This window comes from Lepidochelys kempii, chromosome 2 (assembly GCF_965140265.1).
Source record: "Lepidochelys kempii isolate rLepKem1 chromosome 2, rLepKem1.hap2, whole genome shotgun sequence".
NCBI lineage: Eukaryota > Metazoa > Chordata > Testudines > Cheloniidae > Lepidochelys > Lepidochelys kempii.
The window spans coordinates 153594625-153620064 of record NC_133257.1 but is presented as its reverse complement, the minus strand read 5'-3'; the positions used below and the strand labels follow the sequence as shown (position 1 = coordinate 153620064).

The 25440-nt window shown below is 39.7% G+C and overlaps 1 protein-coding gene and 1 non-coding gene across 3 annotated transcripts in view; both read right to left on the bottom strand.

Moving 5' to 3' along the window:
* The window catches only part of GABBR2 (gamma-aminobutyric acid type B receptor subunit 2), an 842917-nt gene that overhangs the window by 301585 nt on the left and 515892 nt on the right, over positions 1–25440 (bottom strand). The gene's annotated exons all lie outside the window — the stretch shown is intronic.
* TRNAG-UCC (transfer RNA glycine (anticodon UCC)) lies at positions 23696–23767 on the bottom strand. The gene has a single exon. It is a non-coding gene; the product is annotated as a tRNA-Gly (tRNA).

The following is a 25440-nucleotide window of genomic DNA, read 5'->3' as shown; positions in this document are numbered from 1 at the left end:
CCTAAGAGAGGGCTATGGGGTATTCTGAGGAGGGCTCTCTTAGTCTCTCCTGTTGAAGCTGTTCTATTACATATAAATAATTAAATATGCATTGGTCCAGAGAGAGACTGATGTTCTAGCCTAGTGATTAAAGGCACTCCCTTCACAGGTGAGAGACCCAAGTTCCAGTATCCCTGCTCTAGTGATTATTTATAAAAAGTTGAATGGTTTCAACCCCAGGAGAGGCTGAGGAAAAACCTGCCCCAGAATGCCCTATAGCCCAGTGGCTGGGACACTCTCTGTTGGATAGCTTAGGGGGCTCCCTAAAAAAGCATGTTGACTTTGTGGATCTCATTCTTTGGCATGTAATACTTCCCGTGGATTTTACAGGGAGCCAAGGCCCCTAACTCCCAGCTGTCAATTCCACTGAGTGGCTAAGTGCCTACAAGTTCAGTGTTACAATACTGAGAATTGCACTGCCTAAGTTCCAGAGTGAATCCAGCCCCAGGTGTTTCCATCAACTTGACACTGCTATTGCCTATATGGTACTTTGCTCAGCTCCACGCTGGCCTTGAGGCAATTCATTGGTGAAGCAAGGAGATTTCAGATAAATCATTTATTTGCATATAGAAAGGTTTGAGAAGCCATTTGACATGTCATACATCTGCATAAGAACATAAGAACAGCTACATTGGGTCAGAACAATGGTCCATCTAGCCCAGTATCCTGTCTTCTGACAGGTTTCAGAGTAGTAGCCGTGTTAGTCTGTATCCGCAAAAAGAAAAGGAGTACTTGTGGCACCTTAGAGACGAACAAATTTATTTAAGCATAAGCTTCTGTGAGCTACAGTTCACTTAGCTGTAGCTCACAAAAACTTATGCTCAAATAAATTTGTTCGTCTCTAAGGTGCCACAAGTACTCCTTTTCTTTTTGTCTTCTGACAGTGGTCAATACCAAGTGCTTCAGAGGGAATGAACAGAACAAGTAATCATCAAGTGATCCATCCCCCGTCGCCCATAACCAGCTTCTGGCAAACAAAGGCTAGGGACACTTCAGAGCATGGTTTTGTATCCTTGCCCAACCAGGCTAATAGCCATTGATGGACCTATCCTCCATGAACTCATCTAGTTCTTTTCTGAACCCTGTTATAGTCTTGGCCTTCACAACGTCCTCTGGCAAAGAGTTCCACAGGTTGACTGTGCATTGTGTGAAGAAATACTTCCTTTTGTTTGTTTTAAACCTGCTGCCTATTAATTTCATTTGGTGACCCCTAGTTCTTGTGTTATGACAAGGAGTAAATAACACTTCCTTATTTACTTTCTCCATACCCGGTCATGATTTTATAGACCTCTACCATATCCTCCTTTAGTCGTCTCTTTTCCAAGCTTTAAAGTCCTGGTCTTATGAATCTCTCCTCATATGGAAGCCATTCCATACCCCTAATAATTTTTGTTGCCCTTTTCTAAACCTTTTCCAATTCCAATATATCTTTTTTGGGATGGGGCGACCAGATCTGCCTGCAGTATTCAAGATGTGGGTGTACCATGGATTTATATAGAGGCAATATTTTATTTTCGGTCTTACTATCTATACTTTTCCTCATGGGCGGAAGCTAATTCCCCCCTTTTGTGGAGGCTAGCCTGCCAGCTCTGCCCCTTCCACAATGATTCCAAGATCTCTTTCTTGAGTAGCAACAGCTAATTTAAACCCCATCGTTTTGTATGTATAATTAGGATTGTGTTTTCCAATGTGCACTATTTTGCATTTATAAACACTGAATTTCATCTGCCATTTTGTTGCCCAGTCACCCAGTTTTGTGAGATCCCTTGGTAACTGTTTACCCCTTTTTCCAGATCATTTATGAATATGTTGAATAGGATTGGTCCCAGTATAGACCTTTGTTTCCTATCTTTTAACCGGTTACCGATCCATGGGAGGACCTTCCCTCTTATCCCACGATAGTTTAATTTGCTTAAGAGACTTTGGCGTGGGTCCTTATGAAAGGCTTTCTGAAAGTCCAAGTACACTATATCTGCTGGATCCCCTTTGTCCACATGCTTTTTGACCCCCCTCAAAGAATTCTAGTAGATTGGTGAAGCATAATATCGCTTTTCAAAAACCATGTTCACTTTTCCCCCAATAAATTGTGTTCATCTATGTGTCTTATAATTCTGTTCTTTACCATAGTTTCAATCAGTTTTCCCGGTACTGAAGTCAGGTGCATCAGCCTGTATTTGCCGGGATCACCAGTGGAGCCTTTTTTAAAAATTGGCATCACATTTGCTATCCTACAGTCATCTGGTACATAAGCTGATTTAAATGGTAGGTTACATACCACAGTTAGTAGTTTTGTAATTTCACATTTGAGTTCCTTCAGAACTCTTGGGTAAAGACCATCTGGTCATGGTGACTTATTACTGTTTAATTTATCAATTTGTTCCAAAACCTCCTCTAATGACACATCAATCTGGGGCAGTTCCTCAGATTTGTCACCAAAAAAGAATGGCTCAGGTATGAAAAGCTTTTTTGATTGCTGTACATTGAAAAGCCTGGAGCAAGATGTGCCCCAGAACACAGACACTGCCATAAAATCATTTGTCTGCAGCCATTGCATGCTGCAGTGAATGGGTTTAAGAAGGCAGCATGCTTTATCTCAAAATTATGGATAAGCAATTAGCCAATACACTAAGGAGAAGCTTCACTTGTAAAAGTCCCAAAGGAGTTTCAAGATGCTCATAGAGTTCTCTGCCATTAATGATGTTGCTATAACGATGCTAGGCTGCTATATTGCAATAAGTTTCTATTTTGCTATATCTAGAGTAACCTTTAGACATGTCTACTGCAATCAGACTGAGGTATCTCTGGGATTATTGTGGGATATAGTGCATTTTTCTCAATGCTGAAATTCACTTCATGACAGGCTTTTGCAGCTAGTATGCCTCTTGGTGCTCCTTACCGTATAAACAGGATACATTGCCACATCCTTGTATAATGTAAATTGGGATTTTTGCCATTGCATAAAGCTGAGGTATATTGCTATATAACTGGTATGCTTGTGGTATAATTGGTATATTTTCCCTAACATGACATTGGCATGGAAATAGTTTATTAACTTAATGGTTAATTGAACTCCAACAGAATTCCAAAATCGATTTATCGAGTTAATTGACTGAATAAAAGGAGTATGTTATTCTCATCTCTACTTCTTGCAAATGAAAAATACCATGAAAACAGATTTCTTTCTTTTATCAGACTACTGTAGTTTACTTGACTCAGTTTACTCTACTCAGACCACTCTAGCCTCACCACAGGCTCTCAAGCAAAGTAAGCTGTCATGGGATAAGAGGGAAGGTCCTCTCATGGATCGGTAACTAGTTAAAAGATGGGAAACTAAGGGTAGGAATAAATGGTTAATTTTTCAGAATGGAGAGAAGTAAATAGTGGTGTGTCCCAGGGGTCTGGAGTGGGATCAATACTATTCAACATATTCATAAATGATCTGGAAAAAGAGGTAAACAGAGAGGTGGCAAAATTTGCAGATGATACAAAACTATTCAAGATAGTTAAGTCCAAAGCAGACTGCGAAAAGCTACAAAGGGATCTCACAAAACTGGGTGACTGGGCAAAAAAATGGCAGATGAACTTCAGTGTTGATAAACACAAAGTAATACATATTGGAAAACATAACCCCAACTACATATATAAAATGATGGGATCTGAATTAGCTGTTACCACTCACAAAATAAATCTTGGCATCATCATGAATAGTTCTCTGAAAACATCTGCTCAAAGTGCAGTGGCAGTCAAAAAAGCTAACGGAATGTTAGGAACCATTAGGGAAAGGTTAGATAATAAGACAGAAAATATCATATTGCCTCTCTACAAATCCATGGTACACCCACATCTTGAATACTGCATGTGGATGTGGTTGCCTCATCTCAAAAAAGATGAGGAATTGGAAAAGGTTCAGAAAAGGGCAACAAAAATGATTAGGGGTATGGAATGGCTTCCATATGAGGACAGATAAATAAGATTGGGACTTTTCAGCTTGCAAAAGAGATGACTAAGGGTGGATATGATAGAGGACTATAAAATCATGACTGAGCATGTAGAAAGTAAATAAGGAAGTGTTTCAAATAAGGAAAGAACTAGATAAATTCATGGAGGATAGGTCCATCCATGACTATTAGCCAGGGTGGGCAGCAATGTTGTCCCTAGCCTCTGTTTGGCAGAAGCTGGGAGTGAGTGACCAGGGATGGATCACTTGATGATTACCTACTCTGTTTATTCCTTCTGAGGCACCCGGTATTGGCCACTGTCAGAAGACAGGATACTGGGCTAGATGAACCTTTGGTCTGATCTAGTATGGCCATTCTTATGTCATGTTCTTCTGTCCTTATAGATGATTTTACAATTAAATCACAAATTTAAATTTCTGGGAGTGCATCCATTGCTAAATCTTTCATTGATGTTTTATCATTCTCCACTATTATATGGCTCAGACTCAAGCAGATGTCATCCCTTCATTATTAGTTATCGGATTCAAGTCCTTTTGGTCTTGAAGGAGTTGACCAGATGAATATATTTAAAGGTGTATGCCTGGGGTTGACTGACCTAATGCGAAGTTTTTGCATGCTGTATAAGCAGTTTGTTTGATTATCTCCATTTCAGATCTGTATTAACTTTTCTTCTTTAGAGTTTTCAGCTATGTTTCCTTTCTATGGGCAGATCAAAATCCAACCAATTTAATGTGGGTCTTATTAAACAGACTCTGATGCATTTATTAAGTTAAAAGCCATCCACTGAGAATCCAGTTATCAAGGATTGTCATTGTGGTGGCTGTTAGGTGTAGGGCATCATGCTGGATCTCTGCACAGGTGTAAATTTCATCCTTTGATCTCTCATCAACTCTTTACTAAATGGGCAGGATAACACTGTATTCATATGCCTTTTGCTATTGTAGTTCCTCACATTGTGAAATATGAAAAAAAAGAACCCTGCAAGAGTAAAAATAACGCAGGTGGAAGTCCAGCAGAAGACTGAGGGCTACCGAGATTGTTGCCCTGAATGCAGCATGTACTATTACCTGCTTTGTGAGCAACTGACATGTATGCATACAGTTCAAGAAGTTCATGGCCTTCAGAGACACACTGCAAGCTCTTGAGGCCAGAGTTACAGAACTGGAGGAGTTAAGGTAGACAGCGAGGTACATAGAGATGTCCCAAGTCCAGTCTGACAGTCTCTATGCTGTTAAGGAGGATGAAATTGTTCAGGAAGGAGAACATCAAGCTGGAGAAAAGGGAAACAATCTCCATAATTGGGAACCTCTTTCTGGATGACATCACGGTATCCTCTCACACTGAGGATGCCCTCCTGGGGAGGGAACCCCAGTTAACAGAAGGAGCCAGCTAATAGCAGGTGGATGATTCCATTATTAGAAATATAGATAGCTGCATTTGTGATGACTGGGAAAGCTGTATGGTAAATTGCCTGTTGGTTGTGAAGGTTGTGGACCTCTCGAGACATCTAGACAGGCTTATGTGCAGTGCTGGAGAGGGGCCGATGGTCATGGTATATGTAGGTACCAGTGACATAGGAAAAGGTAGGAGAAATTCCTGGAGGCCAAATTTAGACTACTAAGTAAGAGATTAAGGTCCTGAACCTCCCTGGGTAGCATTCTCTGAAATGCTTCCAGTTCTATACACAGTGCCAGCCAAACTGGCAGACAGGCAGGTCTCAATGAGTGGATAAAATGATGGTATAGGGAGGAGGGTTTGAGTTTTATTAGGAACTGGGGAAGTTTCTGGCAAAGCAGAAGCCTGTACAGGAAGGATGGGCTCCACCTAAACCAAAATGGAACCAGCCTGCTGGCATGTAAAATTAAAAAGGTTGTAGAGGTTTGTTTTTTCTTAAAACTAAGTACGGGAGGAGAGCTGACAGGTATGAAGGAGCACATGGTTCAGGCAGAGACATCCCTTAGGGATGAATTTATTAAAGGGGGAAACTCTATATCCTAGTAAAATGGATAGGAAAGAAGTTGGTAAAGTACAGTTGCTAAAGTACAGGTAGTCAAATATAAAAGAGTTCCATTTAAATGTAACACATGAAGGCAAGCAACTGAACATTGATAAAATGTACACGTGATTATATATAAATACTAGAAGTCTAAATACTTAGATGGGTGAATTAGAGTGTCTAGCATTGAATGAGTATATTTCTATAACAGACATCATGGAAAATTGGTGGAATGAGGATAATCAATGGGGCACAGTAATACCAGGATACAAAATGTATAGGAATGACAGAGTAGGTTGCTCTGGTGGAGAAGTGGCACTATATGTGAAAGCATAGAATCAAATAAAGTAAAAACCTTAAATGAATCAAACAGTACCATAGAATCTCTATAGATAGAAACTCCATGCTTGAACAATAAGAGTATAGCAGTAGGAATGTACTACTGATCACCTGACTGGCATGGTGTTGATGACTGTGAAGTGGCTGACTGGCATGACATGTGATGACATGGTGTCTGATGCTCAGAGGGATTAGAGAGCTATAAAAGCAGAAAACACAATAATAACGGGGAATTTCAACTATCCTCATATTCATTGGGTATTTGTCCCCTCAGGGGATGCAGAGATAAAATTTCTAGATACCAGGAATAACTGCTTCTTGGAGCAGCGTGTCCTGGTACCCACAAGGAGAGAGGCAATTCTTGATTTAGTCCTAAGTGGAACACAAGATCTGGTTCAAGAGGTGAATATACCTGACCTTCTTGTTAATGGTGACCATAATGTAATTAAATTTAACACACCTGTGGGGGAAAAAATGGCAAAGAAACCCACAAGAGTAGCATTTAACTTCAAAAATGATGAAGCTAGTTAAATGGAAATTAAAAGGATCAGTCACAAGTGTTAAATCCCTGCAAACTGTATGGAGATTATTTTCAAACACCACAATAGAGGCTCAAACTAAATGTATACACCAAATAAAAAAGAACAGTAAGAGGGACAAAAAAAATGCCACCAAGGCTAAACAGCAAAGTAAAAAAGGCAGCTAGAAGTAAAAAAGCACCCGTGAAAAATTAGAAGTCAGATCCTAGTGAGGAAAATAGAAGGGAGTATAAACTCTGGCAAGTCAAATGTAAAAGTATAATTAGGCAGGCTAAAAAAGAATTTGAAGAGCAACTAGCAAAAGACACAAAGCTAACAGCTATTTTTTTTTAAGTACATCAGAAGCAGGAAGCCTGCCAGACAATCAGTGGGGTCACTGGATGGATCAAGGTGTTAAAGGAGCACTCAAGGAAGTCAAGGCTATTGCGGAGAAGCTAAAGGAATGCTTTATATCAATCTTCACTTCAGAGGATGTGAGGGAGATTCCCCCACCTGAGCCATTCTTTTTAGATAACAAATCTGAGGAACTGTCCAAGACGGAGGTGTCGATAAAAGAGGTTTTGGAACAAATTGATAAATTACACAATAATAAGTCACCAGAACCAGCTGGTAGTCACCCAAGATTTCTGAAGGAACTCAAATGTGAAATTGCAGAACTACTAACTGGTATGTAACCTATTGCTTGGATCAACCTCTGTACCAGATGACTAGAGGATAACTAATGTAACGTTGCTTTTTTTTAAAAGGGCCCCAAGGGCAATTCTGGCAATTACAGGCTAGTAAACCTAACTTCAGTATAAATTCTTTGAAACTACAGTAAAAAAAAAACAGAATTATCAGACACATTGATGAACGTGATTTGTCGGGGAAGAAATATGTAAAGGGAGATCATGCCTCACCAATCTGTCAGAATTCTCTGAGGGAGTCAACAAGCTTGTGGACAAGGCATATCCAATCTATATACTGTACTTGGACTTCCAGAAAGCCTTTGACAAGGCCCTCACCAAAGATTCTTAAGCAAAGTAAGCTGTCATGGGATAAGAGGGGAGATCCTCTCAGGGATCAGTAACTGATAAAAGACAGGAAACAAAGGGTAGGAATAAATGGTCACTTTTCACAATGAAGAGAGGTAAATAGTGGGGTTCCCCACGGATCTGCACTCAGACCAGTGCTGTTCAACATTTTCATAAATGGTTTAGAAAAAGGGGTAAACTGTGAGGTGGAAAAATTTGCAGATAATACAAAACTACTCAAGACAGTTAAGTCCAAAGCAGATTGCTAAGAGTTACAAAGGGATCTCACAAAACTGGGTGACTGGGCAACAAAATGGCAGATGAAATTCAGTGTTTAGAAATGCAAAGTAATGCACATTGGAAAACATAATCCCAACTATACATACAAAATGATGGGGTTTAAATTAGCTGTTGCTACACAGGAAAGAAATCTTGGAGTCATCATGGATAGTTCTCTGAAAATATCTGCTCCATGTGGAGTGGCAGTCAAAAAAGCTAACAGAATGTTCAGAACTATTAGGAAAAGTTTAGATAATAACACAGAAAATATCATAATGCCACTGTATAAATGTTGGGTTTGCCCACAGCTTGAATAACACTAGCAGTTCTAACCAGACAGCCTCTACGTAAAAGAATAAATGGACACAGATCAGACATCAGGAATGGTACCATAAAAAAGCCAGTAGGAGAACACTTCAATCTCCCTGGACATTCTATAACAGATTTGAAAGTAGCTATACTACAACAAAAAAACTTCAAAAACGGACTTCAAAGAGAAACTGCAGAACTAAAATTCATTTGCAAATTTAACACCATTAATTTGGGCTTGAATAGGGACTGGGATTGGCTGGCTCACTACAAAAGCAACTTTCCCTCTCTTGGTACTGACACCTTCTCATCAATTATTGGGAGTGGACCAAATCCACCCTGATTGAATTGGTCTTGTGAGCACTGGTTCTCCACTTGTATGGTAACTCCCTTCTCTTCATGTGTCAGTATAATAATGCCTGCATCTGTAATTTTCACTCCCTGCATCTGAAGAAGTGGGTTTTTTCCCTACAAAAGCTTATGCCCAAATAGATCTGTTCGTCTTTAAGGTGCCACTGGACTCCTCACTGTTTCTGTGAATACAGACTAACACAGCTCCCCCATGATACCTCTCTGATACTAGCAGTTCTGGTCACCCATCTCAAAAACATATATTAGAATTGGAGAAGGTAAAGAGAAGGGCAACCAAAATAATTAGGGGTATAGAACAGCTTCCATATGAAGAGAGATTAAAAAAATTGGGACTGTTCATCCTACAAAAGAGATGAATAAGGGGAAATATGATAAAAGTCAATACAATCATGAATGGACTGGAGAAACTGAATAGGGAAATGTTATTTACCCATTCACATAACACAAGAACTAGGGGTCAGCCCATGAAATTAATAGGCAGCAAGTTAAAAACAAATATAAGGAAGTAGTTCTTCACACACACACACACAGTCAACCTTTTGAACTCATTGCCAGGGGATGTTGTGAAGGCCAAAAGTATAACAGGGTTCAAAAAAGAATTAGATAAGTTCATGGAGGACAGGTCTATCAATGGCTTTCAGCCAAGATGGTGAAGGGTACAACCACATGCTCCAGGTGTCCCTAAATCTCCAGCTGCCTGAAGCTTGGATAGGATGACTGCAGAGGGATCACTTGAAACTACCCTCTTGTATTTATTCCCTATGAAGCATATGGCACTGGCCCAGTATGGCTGTTCTTATAAGCTTATGCTTCTTTTTTATGGCCAAACTTGTAGCAGAATTTTCTTTGGCATTTAGTCCTGAAGATTATATGGCCAAATACTTGTCATAATTATTTTTCGAAATAATGACAGCAGAGACAAGTTAATAAAATAAGTAGTTTAGGATTTTATTTTCCTCAGTTTAATCTTTTTCTATCAGTCTTCCTTAATTTAACTTTCTGTTGAATATTTTACTTATGGAAGTGACAGTGCCAATTGCATAGATGAAGATGCATTGAGATTTGCACAGAAAGGAACGCTGAAATCCCTGTTGCATAGTTTAATGGCTGCATTTATTTTCCAGATTTGACACAATTCTTTATAGGACAATTGAATTTTCCATTTAGTTTTATAGTAAAACGTTATTAACTTTTGCAGAGGAAACGTTTAACAATGTTCCTTTAAAAATATATATCCTGTTTTCCTCCCCATTGGTTCCTCTAGCTCTCACAATCCCCACAAATTCCAGACTTCCCTCTCCCTCAAACATATGCATATTATGACGTTATCTTGAACATAATGAAACTTCTGAGCATTTAAATTAAACACTAAGTTATTCCTCTGATTCAGAATAATTTAACTGAGTTTTTCCTAGATTATCTGGAGTAACTGTCAAATTCTGTCAACTAGCTCCTTTGCTCAGCACAAAGTCCCTGCTGAGGCCAGCTTGCCAGCACTGGGTATGGGAAGGCTCTGAGGGAGCACAGAGGAGGGATAGGTAGGAGGAAATGTGTGAAGGGTTGAGGGAGAAAAGGGATTTGAATAATGAAGGTAAGTGGAGGCTGGAGTGGGGGGAAAAGGTGCTAGTGTGGGGGGAACCCCTGTGTAAGTAACTCTTACAATGGTGAGCACTTACTTACAGGAGTAGTCCCCCTGACTTCAGTAGGAATATTTGTGTAAGCAAGTGCTCACCACTGCAATAATTGCTCAGTCTAGTGCTTCGTATGCATCTCTGCCCCAGTGCTTTTGCCTGGTATGCCAGGGTAGCCAGGGCATGGGGTCATCCTGAATATGTCTACTGCAGAACTTAAGGCAACAGTGCCATGGGCAAATCTGGAAATACCAGTGTTTCAGCTCTGCTGCCTTAATGATCTGCAGCACAAAGCACCAGTGCTGTGGAAAGACAAGGGTTAGAGGGACAGAGCCAATAACTTAGTGGGGAGAGGAGAACTAGCGGATTAAGACATAGATTTGCCAGGGAGAAGGAAAACTGGGGATTTGTGGGTGGAGCAAGAAGTTCCACTGTATGGGTATGCTGCCCTCAGACTCCCACCATCCAGGATCCCACTTCCATGCTGTCCCCTTTGATGCCTCCATAAGCCATAAGGCCTTCACCCTTCCCAGCTGTAGTCCTGGTGTGATGGATTTGCACCCTTAACTCAAGGTTAACTAAGATTTGTGTGGGGAATGTTTTTATGCTTTCGAGTGGTATCATATCACATGGTATGTCTGTGTAGGAAAAATTGCCTCTTCTCAACTAATTGAATATACCTTGACAACAAATTACTGGCATTCAGTAAGGGACTGATTCTGATACCTTTAGTCACATTTAATAGCTCCTTATTCCATAACTGAATATAATTAAGAATCTTGTTGCTATTACAGGTTTGAGAATCTGGAATTAATGATTTTTACATTTGAATAAACGTTCAGCAGTAGAATGCTGACAATAAACTTGGTTACAGTAAAACTCTGCCGATACTAAAGGGGGGCAGAAGTCACACATGGTTTCAGAACATTGTAATGTGCTGTTATACAATTCTAGTTACAGTGGAATTATACTGAGATTATTTTTTATATGCCATCTCCAAAATTTTATCTTTTTCAGTCTTGCACAGCTATATAGGTTTCCAATAGAACCTCAGAGTTATGAACACCAGAGTAACGAACTGACCAGTCGACCACACACCTCATTTGGAACTGGAAGGCAGCAGCAGAGACCAAAAAAAAAAAAAAGAAGAAGAAAAGGCAAATACAATACAGTACTGTGTTAAATATAATCTACTAAAAAATAAAGCAAAAGCAGCATTTTTCTTCTGCATAGTAAAGTTTCAATGTTCAGCTGTAAACTTTTGAAAGACCAACCATAATATTTTGTCCAGAGTTACAAACATTTCAGTGTTATGAACAACCTCCATTCCCGAGGTGTTTGTAACTCTGAGGTTCTACTATACTCATTCTCATTTTTTATATCCAGCTGATTATAAAATCTCTACTGCACCTCACTTTCATTTAATGCATGATAGTGATATGCATGATGAAATGCACACTTCTGCTTTTCAAATTTGAATCAGGTTTTCAAAGATTCTCTGCCTTACATTATATATTTCCTTTCAGTGGAAATATAGGCCTCAATGCTGCAAACTCTCTTACATGCATGCTTGACTTTATGCACGTGAGTTAGACAGTTACACTCTGTAATTGATTTACACTCATTATAAAATCCTTCATTATTTAGAGCAATTGTAATTTAATAGTTGTAGCTTTCCGTAAGATAATTTTACTTTAAATGCACCTCTGTTTTTCTAGTTGTTCTGTCTCGTAAGAAGAAATAAAAAAATATATGCTATTCAAAATTAAAAGTATGTAGCTTACAGAGTCCCAGAAAAATGTTTGAAAAGTCTTTGGAAATAAAGGATACGGGGTGTCATTTTAAAACATAACTATTCATAACATAAACCACAACATTCTCCTGTGCCATAGAACAGCATATATTGTTCCTAATTAATACGGGAAAGAGACTACAGCTTGTTCTTTTTTCTCCTTGCAGTTATGTTTAAATTAATAATTCACTAAAGAAACTGCCAGAAGCAGGAGTTAAAGCAAGCGGAGATTCACTGGAAAATGGCTGGAAAATAGAGTTTTTTGCATGGTGACCTTGTTTTTCAGCAGGTTCTAGTTGGAATAGCTCTCATTCCTAACAAATACAAAGCAACTTAGATCTTTCTTTTATAAGCAAAGGGTTTCCTGATTGAAGTTGCCTTTGAAAATATGCTCCTAGTTCCTTACAGTAGCTTTAGAACCATTAGAATGCATATATTTTAGTTAGTAGTTGTGAGAAGTAGTTGTTGTGGAACAAACAAAGCTGCCATCTCGTAAATATAAAGCTTTTCTTTAAAAGTCATATTGAATGTAGGAAACCAAACAGCAGTCATAACAGGAAAATCTTAAATCATTATATGTTAAATTCTGATTGTAGTGACTTTAACACTGATGAAAATGTTTGGGCACATTCTAACACTGATTCTCACTTGCTTACCCCCAAAAAGCGTCTTAAGTAGAAATTATTGTGGGGTGAAATATTATACCTGGGACTGGGTTATATGCCAAAAAAATCCAAATGCTCATTGTCACAACCTTACTCAATCCCCTCTGTTTGAACACCAGTTTGTTGTCAGTGTACCTAACCAGTGGATCCCACATGCTTCTAAGCAGAGTAGAGTCGGATCACTATTCCTAGCTCTGAGTTTCTAAAACACACTTTCAGGTTCAGACCTCATGTCTGCTCCCCTTCCTTGGGACATGGGACTCCACAGCCCCATGGCCTTAAGCTTTGAAATCGGTGCCTTCATCCCCCTGAGCTCCCAGTTTCTTATACATGCTTCCTCAGAGATCTACCTAGCCTGGGTGCTCTAATCTTCTTGATTAACCCCTTCCAGGACAAAGTGCAGGCATGCAAAGAACACAGAGTTAGCAAAAAGAAAAGGAGTACTTGTGGCACATTAGAGACTAACAAATTTATTTGAGCATAAGCTTTCGTGAGCTACAGTTCAATTCATTGGATGCATTCAGTGGAAAATACAGTGGGGAGATTTATATACACAGAGAACATGAAACAATGGGTATTACCATACACACTGTAACCAGAGTGATCACTTAAGGTGAGCTATTACCAGCAGGGGATGGGGGGGGGGGGGGGGGGGGCTTTTGTAGTGATAATCAAGGTGGGCCATTTCCAGCAGTTGACAAGAACGTCTGAGGAACAGTGGGGCCGGGGGTGGGGGGGGGAGCTGGTGAGTATTTGCTTCAGATTGGGGGGCTGTCTGTAAGCAAGGACTGGCCTGTCTCCCAAGATCTGTGAGAGTGATGGGTCGTCCTTCAGGATAGGTTGTAGACCTCCTACCCCCCACTGTTCCTCAGATGTTCTTTGTCAACTGCTGGAAATGGCCCACCTTGATTATCACTACAAAAGGTTCTGCGCCCCCCCCCCCCCCCCCGCTCGTAGTAGCTCACATTAAGTGATCACTCTGGTTACAGTGTGTATGGTAACACCCACTGTTTCATGTTCTCTATGTATATAAATCTCCCCGCTGTATTTTCCACTGAATGCATCTGATGAAGTGAGCTGTAGCTCACGAAAGCTTATGCTCAAATAAATTTGTTAATCTCTCAGGCGCCACAAGTACTCCTTTTCTTTTTACTACTATGACTACTAGTAGTAGTATACAGTAAATGCTATAGGAATGGGAGAAACAAAACATTTTCAGTTAAGGTTTAAGAAGATGACATTTTTGAAGAGATGAGACACAGAGTGTAACAGGGGACCTGAGGAAGTAAGCAAGCAAGACTTGAACAAAAGGACTCTCTGTATATGAAACTCTGAGGGAGCCAGGGGAAGAACAAAGGAGAAGAAACCACTCACCCAGGGTATCTACATGACTGGCTCATGTCCAGCTGTTGCTAGATATGTAGGGAAATAGCAAATACATTCCCTTGCTTTCCTCCTATGCCTATTTTGACCCCTATGTGTGGAACTACCATCTAGGCCATGTCCCTGCACACCCACTTTTGCCCTTTACAAGTTCAGTTGTGAAGGGTCACCATAATTTTATCTGTAACATACATGGGGCTGTGGAGTCTCTCTGGGTCTTTACTTTTTAGGTGAAATCAAAAGGCAGAACCTTGACTATGTATGGCCCTGAGCCCCCAACATAAGATACCTCAGGGTCAGCTCTATGGGTAAGACTTCCATAAGAATGTTCAGTCTAATCTGAAATGAGTGTAACAATGTGATATAACAAACAGACAATAGGGTGGAGGGGGACTCAAGTGTAATAATAAAAATACGTGGCTACATAGGTCACCTTATATCTATGAAATATCAACTGTCTCTCAACTATTGGCTCATCCGAAAGAACAGGGAACTCTCTACACAGAAGCCTGGCTGGGGAAAGGGACTGGAGTTCCTCAGCCTGGACACATAGCCAAAGGGATTGGAGACTACATCTAAGGGGGAATGCTCTCTGGGAAGGGAGGTCAGACCTCATACAACATACAAGAAGACCAGGATAAGGAGAAAGAAGGCAGGAAGGGTTGCCTAGCCTGAGGATGCTAACCAAACCAAGGGCTCATGAAAGGGTTAAGATCAGGCTAAGGGGGCTGTTGGTTATTTTTCAAAGATATATAACTCTCTTGTGCTTCCAAGAGTAAAAGTGACTGTGGTTAAGAAATTCCTTTGCTAATAGCAGGTAAGTATTATTGCAGTTTTACAGAAGAAAAAACTTGACACACACAGCAGCAGCTTTGAAAAGTATTTTGTTTAGGCACGTAAATGTGCTTTAAGGAACATAACTTTCACCTATGTTTTGGCCTAAAATGACTTACTGAAGGTCACAAAACAATCAGTAGCAGAGCTGGGAACAGAAACTTACTACAGTCTACAGTCATCTATCCTCAAGCCTTTGGCCTGGGACTCAGGCCATCAGTACTGCCCCTATGGAAGTGATATTGAAAGGCATACAGGAACAATAGAGAGATGAGTTCTGTTTATTTGGGCTGCCAAGAAAACAATTCTTAAACTCTTGAGACCCATTTGTTATCCAGACTCACTAACGGTCAGGAAATATATAATTTTCCTTATAGTATTTATTTTATGCTATTTTTTTCTCTCTCACTCATGCACTCTCTCTTGTCATGTGGGAATAAGCCAAGATGAAAATCTCAGATTTTCCATTTCCCTCTGTAGTCAGGCATGCTATACTCCTCTACTCTAAATACTAACCAATGCCCTCTTCTCTATATAAAGTGTTTAGGGATACAGTTTGTAAGAAAGCTGTCATACAAACTAGGTGCCAGCTTCTGTAAACAGTTATGTATGTGCAGTGTTATATTGGAAAAGAAAGGGCCTCCAGGGAGGTGAGAGAACCAGCTTCCAAGAGAGGTCTTGGCTGTGGAAGTTCATGTTATGAATACCCATTACTGCTGCCACTAGGGCTCTGGGAGACCGTGATGGTATTTTGTTCCTTCAGATAAGAGGGTTGCAAACACCACTGCTATTGTTTCATGTTGATATTCTCTGTAGGCCTAGCTGCCCCATTGGTTGACATGATGCATATGCTGCCCTCCTGGAAATTTGTTGCCTCTTATGTTTGGATTTAGTACAGTATTATGGCATTTCTTAGATCACGCCTCAGTGTATAATACCACAGCACACAAAAATCAAATTCAAGAGGCAACAGAAGGCATCCAGGGGCTGCTCCTCTGCCACCAGCATCCCCACCTCCTGAACATCCTGGCTTCAATTTTAACTAGCAGAGGGACTCCAACAGATGAATCTGTTGATCTAAGCTACTGGGCCGTAGGCTCTCTGCCAACCATGACTCACATCCTCAGAGCAATGGCATCTGTTTTCAAACCTGCTACTGCTTGCATGGGCTTCTAGAATCTCCAAACACTAGGGCCTCCTGGGATACTTCCCTGGAGATCAGTCCAAGCCTGTGTAAGGGAGTAATTTGACCATTGGACTTCTTACTATATGTTCCATTCTATGCATCCAATGAAGTGGGCTGTAGCCCACGAAAGCTTATGCTCTAATAAATTTGTTAGTCTCTAAGGTGCCACAAGTCCTCCTGTTCTTTTTACAAACATGAATAAAGATATTTAAGCACATACAGCAAAAATTTGCAGGATGGGGGTCTAATGTTGTACTGTTGTTGAACAACATCTCGTGTTCTTATGAGCTGCAGCTGGAAAATGGACTGGATCTCTATTGTTTTACACACAGTGCTTAATATCTGCTTAATATATAGGTTCCAAAGTGCATTTTACAACTGAGAAACAGCATATTGATTTGGGACTTTACCAGGAGGATTTTGGTTCAATGCAGTAAATGAAGAAAAACATTTTGACAGTTAGGAGTTAAATCCAGATTGTTATGGTGTCTTTAGACCTATATCAATATTAAAAATGATAAATACATTTTACAATGTATAAACTCAGAAATAATGTCTATACTAAAACTAACTTGATTTTTGAATATTTCAAGATTTCAGAGTAAACAAAACCAGCAGAGTTTTCAATTAAAGAGTTTACCAAATTATATGTGAGTGAATACAAGAGAATGGAAATGGCTTAATCAAACTGAGATTGCAGTATAATGCCACATATTACACACACGTATATTTTATAATATAATTACACCATGACCAATCCTTCAATATAATTTCTAATCCCATTACTACCTTAATTGAGTTGAATGTAGTTCAAATTAATAGCTGATCTTTTAGTGGTTACACATTTTAATTGTGATTATCAATTAACATTCTGTGATATACTGTGTTCTTCAGAAAATCAGGGATAAAATTTATAATCCCATACCGAGCTTCATTTTAAGATACTAAGGACTTGATTAAATGAGCTAGGAAATTAGGAGCAAGATTTAGAAGTATTCATGGAACATTCAAATCCTTCATTCATCTTTCATTAAAGTATGCAATAGGTGGATACTTTCGAGTGCTGAATGAAATGATATTTGTGTATGATTTATATATCAGTTTAATGCCTGATTCTGAGCTCTGTCCTTCAGAATGAAAGGCACTATATACATGTAAAATGATCATATTATTACTAGTCAGGAGTCTCAGGATTAAGTGTTTTAATTCTAATGGCTGATATTGTTTCTCCAAACTGGTGTCAGTGACAATGATACCTTGTCCTTGAGGCTCAGCTCTGCTCCCCACCCTTAGAATCATAGAATATCAGGGTTGGAAGAGACATCAGGAGGTCATCTAGTCCAACCCCCTTCTCAAAGCAGGACCAACCCCAACTATATCATGCCTGCAATCTATCTCTGGCTGCCTCCTGCCAATGGAGTGGCTGTGCTCCTCCACCGCTGCGCTGTGTGTGCAGCAAACTGAGAGGTGCTGCGACTCATCAGCACACTCACTCCGCAGCACACATAGCACAGTGAGATAGCAATGGCTGGCAAGAGTGGGGCGCACAGCCACTACTGTGCCAACTGCATGCAGGAAGAGGTGATCAGATACTACCTGACACAACCTGAGCCCAAGAAAATTGGTTGTTTTCAGACCCAACCAGAACCCAGTACTTGTAATCAGGTGTCATTGGGTTCTGGTTGGGTTGCAAGGCTCTAGTGCTTTATATTTGTATGAAACAGATTTCTGCACACACTGAGAGGAAGTATAATGGCTAAAATAGGAAACATCCAGAAATGAACACACTTACCATATTATGTGAATCTTTTGAATTTGTGAAACTGGACTGGAAATTTCATTAGATCAGTTTTTCTTGTGACATGTCACATACTTACTTACCAGGGGGTAGCCGTGTTAGTCTGTATCCACAAAAACAACAAGGAGTCCAGTGGCACCTTAAAGACTAACAGATTTATTTGAGCATAAGCTTTTGTGGGTAAAAACCCCACTTCTTCAGATGCGAAGTGGGGTTTTTACCCACAAAAGCTTATGCTCAAATAAATCTGTTAGTCTTTAAGGTGCCACTGGACTCCTTGTTATACTTACTTACTACTTCCTGTCACGCTAAATGCCATTAATAGTACAGCAGAATGAGCACAGAGTTGGAAGTCAAGGACTTCTGAATTCTCATCCTGACTCTGCCATAAATGCACATTCTTTGGCCTTCAGCACTTAACCTTTCTGCCTTTTTTCCCTCATCTTTAAAATGGAATAATAATGCATAGGGGAGATGCTATGAGGATTAATTATCAGTAAATTTTATATACAGTGCTAAGTTTTATTATTATGACCCTTCTGCATTTTGTCTGAGCAAGAATCAAGAATTGCAGACGTATATGAAAATGAAAAATTGGGGGGGGGGGGGAGGGGAGGATGAAAATGTATCCAGTCTCTCTTGCATGTCAAAAACGTTCAGTTTAACTTGTGGACGAAGGGTCGGGGATGCTCTTATACTAGCAAAACTAGTTTGTCACCTCTAATTATAATGAATACAGAACACTACAGTAATTCAAATCCTTCCTTTGCACTCTGACTCTCTCTCTCACTGGCACTTTTCTCCCTCTCCTTTTTCTCCTCCTGTCTCCTTGTCTTCTCTTCCTTCCTGACAGCTACTGTGAAGAATAATTGTTTACCCAACATGACATTTTACTCCTCATTTGAACTGCAATTCTTAATCTCAGCACTATTGTCTTTAAACAAAGAAACTGTTGGAACTGTTTAAAAGTGGATAGAAATACATAAAGAAAGGCTCACTGACTCGTTATTTATAAGCTTGCAGTCGTGACTTCTCTGAGCTAGAAATGTGGGACATAGACTTAATTGTTGATTTGTGGTGAGGACAACTGAAAAGCTTCCTGGTCTATCAGAACAATAATGCATTGTAAATGAGGATAATGTTGATGTGCTACAAGCTTCTGCGAGATACCACAACAAGAAAATGTCTCTGTGGTTATTTTGTACTAAATTAGTTTCTATAACTCTTAGATTACATTACTGAGTTAATGTAAGGTATTTAAAATGGCATTTTTAGCTTTTGCAGTTCAGTGTATTTATTTTAGTAAACAGATTAAAAAGTAAGCAGCACAAAAGATTCTATGATTCTAAGGATGGGGAGCAGAGCTGAGCCTCAAGGACAAGGTATCATTGTCACTGACACAAGTTTGGAGAAACATTATCAGCCATTAGAATTAAAACACTTAATCCTGAGACTCCTGACTAGTAATAATATGATCATTTTACATGTATATAGTGCCTTTCATTCTGAAGGACAGAGCTCAGAATCAGGCATTAAACTGATATATAAATCATACACAAATATCATTTCATCCAGCACAAAAGCAGGACTGGTTAAAGCAGAGCTGTACAAACAACAGTTTTCATAGAACCCATACAAATTTAGAGTGGGTTCTTGGATTCTCCTAATGTTTGTGACTATCAGCTCAGGCTCCGTGCTGATACTGTTCAACCAGACTTCTCCCCAGTTACTTCTTCCCCAACCCTCTTAGGCATGGGCCCACCACCAGTCACAGAGAGGATTTAGCCCTCCCTAAATCCCTTCACTGGCTGATGATTTGGTTCTAAAAGAACTAAATACGTGTATCATGACCTAACAATGAATTAGGATACGCAAGAAAACAGTTAATAAGTACCTGAAGGGTGTAAATGCCAAGGAAGGAGAGGATTATTTAAAAATGAATTTAATCAGGAGCTGAGCTGGGTTAAGGCAATCCAAGGACCCAGGCATGTCCTGACAAGCCCAAGTTGGGCCTCCCCCTTTCTCAGTGCCATGGCTATGCTTCTGCATAGCAGCACTACCTCTCAGTGGGATGGAAATGGCTTGTGAATGATGAATTTTCAGCTACATTGGAAGTAGCTTTGAGTAAATGGATAATTTGGGTTAGTGGGATATCTGTATCACCGACAGCCACATAACCTCTGGCTCATCCATAAAAGCTTAACTGTTAAATTAATAGCGAGGTGCTGCATTCATTGTAGGAATAAAAATCTTTCCAAACTTTGGATGTATTCAAGTAGCATTCCTCTCTTATGTGGCTTCTCATGTATTTAGTTCTGTATCTGGTGTCTCTTACTGATCCTGCCCTTTGGCTCCTCCTCTGGCATTTTCCAAATCTCCTCTGAAATTGATGGTTAAATATTTTCATTGCTGCCAGCAGTGCTGATCTGGCTGAGATCCAGGTATGAAAAGCAATATATAAGTGCTAAAGATTGTTATTAGGAGCCAAGATTTTTAAAAATGGGTGCCTAATATAGGCAGCTAAATCCTGAGTAAGTGGCATGATTTTCAAAAGTGCTAAGCATTTAGCTACTTCTATTGGATTATTATTGTGAGAGAGGGGGACAGCTGGCAAAGAGTGAGGGAATGGACTGCTGAGAAGCTGGCAGGAAAAGGGCCTGCACAGGACACAGTGGTCTGTTCCTGGGGGAAGCACCATGACGGGTTATATAAAGGTAAATAGGGGGTGGGAGAAGCAATGGACTTCTAAGGGAGGTTGTGCAATCCCCATCACTGGAGGTTTTTAACTCATACCAGTCAGGGATGGTCATACCAGGTTGAACTCATACCAGTCAGGGATGGTCTAGGTTTACTTAGCCCTGCCCCAGTGCAAGGTCCGGGACTTGTTGACCTCTCAAGGTCCTTTGCAGCTTAACATTTCCATGATTCTATATATTGTGCCAGGCTTGAAGAGTATCTTGGGGGAGAAGGAAAGTCCAAGTGTCAGGCTACCTGATAAAGGTCCAGCTAGTGGGGATGGAATGAGGAGCGAAGGAGCCTCTTGAAATACTGCCTAAGTAACCAGCTGATTTTACTCCAGGCCTGCATTTCGTCAATGACAATACATAGTAGCAAAGCAAAAAGAATAAATAATAATAAACATAGTATTTTTCTATTTATAAAATCATACATCACTGATGAGGCAAAGGACACAGTAGCTAACTACAGAGACCCCCCAGGGCCTTATGAAGCAGCTATGCAGATCTGTAATCTCTGTTCTTGATGAGATGAAATATTATTTTCAGGGCTTTTTCTATCACCAAATTCTTAATCCGCTCAAATCTGTAGAAGTTATCAGCATCTAAGCAACTGTTTAGAGTGCACCACCTTTCTGAAAGAGTTCAGAGACTTAGAGGCCCTACTTGATTGTGTCCAGTTCAAAGACAATAATTCACCAATTGCATAAAGAAGACATGCCAACACAATTTGTGGTTGCCTCATTAACTTGTCATGTTAACTGACGAGAGTTTCTAAATTTTGCAAAGGAAAATTAACAGCCACAGACTTGCAAACAGAAATAAAGAAAATATTAAATTATATTGAATTTATTCATAATATATAGAAGGCCACAGGGTTTATTCACATGTTTTCCTCCAAACTTGAGGTCTGATTCACCCACATGATAAATTCACCCCTAAATTACTGCTGACTTCAATGAGTCTTCACAAAAGAACCTTTGATAGCTTTTATGGACACTGGCTGTATTCAGCTGAACACCTATATAAAATGTAGTATATGATCCAGCCTATATGTTCTATACTACTCTCAGTACCGAATGCTGCTTTTGTGAAACTTTATCCATCAATTCTGTGAAAGAAATGTAATAGCTCTTGTCATAAATATAAAGGGAAGGGTAAACCCCTTTGAAATCCTTCCTGGCCAGGAGAAAGCTCCTCTCACCTGTAAAGGGTTAAGAAGCTAAAGGTAACCTCGCTGGCACCTGACCAAAATGACCAATGAGGAGACAAGATACTTTCAAAAGCTGGGAGGAGGGAGAGAAACAAAGGGTCTGTGTGTCTGTCTATAGTCTGTCTATATGCTGGTCTTTGTCAGGGATAGACCAGGAATAGAGCCTTAGAACTTTTAGTAAGTAATCTAGCTAGGTATGTGTTAGATTAGGATTTCTTTAAATGGCTGAGAAAAGGATTGTGCTGAATAGAATAACTATTTCTGTCTGTATCTTTTTTGTAACTTAAGGTTTTGCCTAGAGGGGTTCTCTATGTTTTTTAATCTAATTACCCTGTAAGATATCTACCATCCTGATTTTACAGGGGGGAATTCTTTATTTCTATTTACTTCTATTTTTATTAAAAGTCTTCTTGTAAGAAAACTGAATGCTTTTTCATTGTTCTCAGATCCAAGGGTTTGGGTCTGTGGTCACCTATGCAAATTGGTGAGGCTTTTTATCCAACATTTCCCAGGAAAGGGGGGGTGCAAGTGTTGGGAGGATTGTTCATTGTTCTTAAGATCCAAGGGTCTGGGTCTGTAGTCACCTAGGCAAATTGGTGAGGCTTTTTACCAAACCTTGTCCAGGAAGTGGGGTGCAAGGCTTTGGGAAGTATTTTGGGGGGAAGGACGCGTCCAAACAGCTCTTCCCCAGTAACCAGTATTAGTTTGGTGGTGGTAGCGGCCAGTCCAAAGACAACGGGTGGAATATTTTGTACCTTGGGGAAGTTTTGACCTAAGCTGGTAAAGATAAGCTTAGGAGGTTTTTCATGCAGGTCCCCACATCTGTACCCTAGAGGTTCAGAGTGGGGGAGGAACCTTGACAGCTCTGTTCTGAAGTAGCTCAATTTCCTGCCTCTCCTTTCTTAATAGAAGACTTTTCTTACACTCCCCACGCAGCTCTTTCTTTGAGTTAAAACACAAAAATTACCTGCTATCTGAAGCCCAATAACATGCTTCTTACTTCTCGAATTCTCACTTACTTCAAACTAATGTTAATAATTTATTCTATATCTTGACTTAGCACAAACGTAATTTAATAAGCCACAGAGAATTATGCAAGTAATTTAGTGAAAATCCCGTCTGAAGAATCTTGAATTTCTGTGCTTCTTGCAAGAAAGGTTTTTTTGGAGGGATCCATGTTTTATTAATTCAGTTCTACAGCAGAAAGCGCAGAAATCCTGTGAAGATCATGTTACATAGTATTACCACAACTCATTGCTGCTGAGAGCACATCATGCTTACATTATATTATTACAGAATTTATAGCATTCACTGATAAAAACTATACTTAAAGTTGAGAAGGCCATATTGGTTTAAGTCCATTCAATCATAACTTTCTCAAAATGTTTGTTTTTGGACTGAAGCTTCAAACTTTTCATAGAATATCAGGGTTGGAAGGGACCTCAGAAGATCATCTAGTCTGACCCGCTACTGAAAGCAGGACCAATCCTGAATTTTTGCCCCAGATCCCTAAATGGCCCACTCAAGGATTGAATGCATAACCCTGGATTTAGTAGGCCAATGCTCAAACCACTGAGCTATCCCTCCCTCCAACAAAGGAGAAAATCCATTATTGCATTGACTGGGAATCAAACCCAGGTCAACTGCTTGGAAGGCAGCTATGCTCACCACTATACCACCAATGCATTTTCATGTCAGCCAAAGCTTAAGTGACATCAGTTTAGCCATTTTTGAGTTAAGGAATTGTGAATGAAATACACATTTCTCTGCTTATTAAAAAAATCTTGCAACTTTATCTATCAAACAAAACACATAGTAGAATATAAAAGTTCGAGATGTTTGTATTCCACATTGAGGAATGAGATCCTTCCTAAACTGCGGTGGGGGAGGGGGAGGTGGTGTGAATCATTCTAAAAGTTAAAGCTTTACAATTATTTATTTGCACATGCACAGTATTAACTCAGTTCACGACTAAGTACTGATATAGTGTGTTTACTGTACATATGCTAAGACGACCATAGAGTGTCTGGCATACACAGCTGATTGGATTTTTCACTTTACCTCTTCAATACTGATACTTATGTAAGAGTGTGACAAAGCAAAATCTTCCTTGTCAACATGGAGAGCTCAGCATGCAGCATAAATATATCTTTCTTGTTTTCTTTTAAGCTATTAGATTAAAACAAATGCTAAAATGACTTTATGATTGAGAAATTAAAAGCCAGGATATTCAAAAGTTTGGATTCTTAGAGTATCATACAAAGGTGTCAGCCAAATTCTGCATTCAGTCATTGTGGAGTACATCCAGAGAACTTAATCTGAAGTCAATGGAGATTGAACACAGAGTTCTAAGGATGAGTACTGGGAGGAGTTTGCATCACCTGTACTGTAGTAACTCCAAAATAAAATAAGTTCTCCATAAAATCCCTTTTGGGTGATACTTCCTGCAGTGTCTACTCTCCACAGTAGTCTCCAGCTATAGCACCGATGGCCTCCCGGTAACACTGTGGGAATGTCAGCCATCCCAGGATGTCTAACCAGGTATCAAGCTTTGAGAATGTCAGCCGAGTCTTACCAGGTATCAAGGTTTGTCTTTTAGTTAAAAAGTGGATGTAAATTGCGGGAAGCGTTACTGAAAGGAATGCTTTAAGAGACCAATCCTCTAATCCTGGTTTACTCCAGACTCCTTGGGTCTCTAAGATCATCTCGACTGAACACCAGTTGGCCTATCCCCACTACTAACAATTTTTCCTTTCTGTTTTTTTCTCAGTTAGGATGTTTATTTTGGAAAGTTCCAGAACCTTATTTATTAGGATTACAGATATCTCTCCTTCAGCAGCAGAATAAATTTGTGATTGCTAAAGCAATAATGTAAAATATGGGTATGTGCTCTGAGTTGTTTAAACCTGAGTACAGTGACTTCTCAGACAGACTTCAAACATACAGTACAAGAGGCCAAATTGTTTCATTTACATGCTGTACAATGTCATTAACTTCAGCGAGGTTCCATGGGTTGTAACGCAAATCAGTATTTGGTCCAAAATCCTTCAAAAATTCCATGGCATATCTCTGGAAGAAGATATCCAAATGGTGAAAACTCTTTCCTCAGAGGACTTGGAAATGTTGAGGACCTTTTAGTTTTGCTTTTCGTTGTTGTTTGCTTTTGTACCTAAAATATACTGACTTTTTTAAAATGTGAGCTATAGTACATTCGACTGGATCTCAGGGGTGTGATAGTTTTCATCTCCTGAGGTGGGTGTAATTTGTTTTAGGAGAGAAAAATGAATGGTCAGAAACACAGGTATAATAAATTAGTCCCCTTTACTTACAAATTTACTATTCCTGCTAATATAGCTTT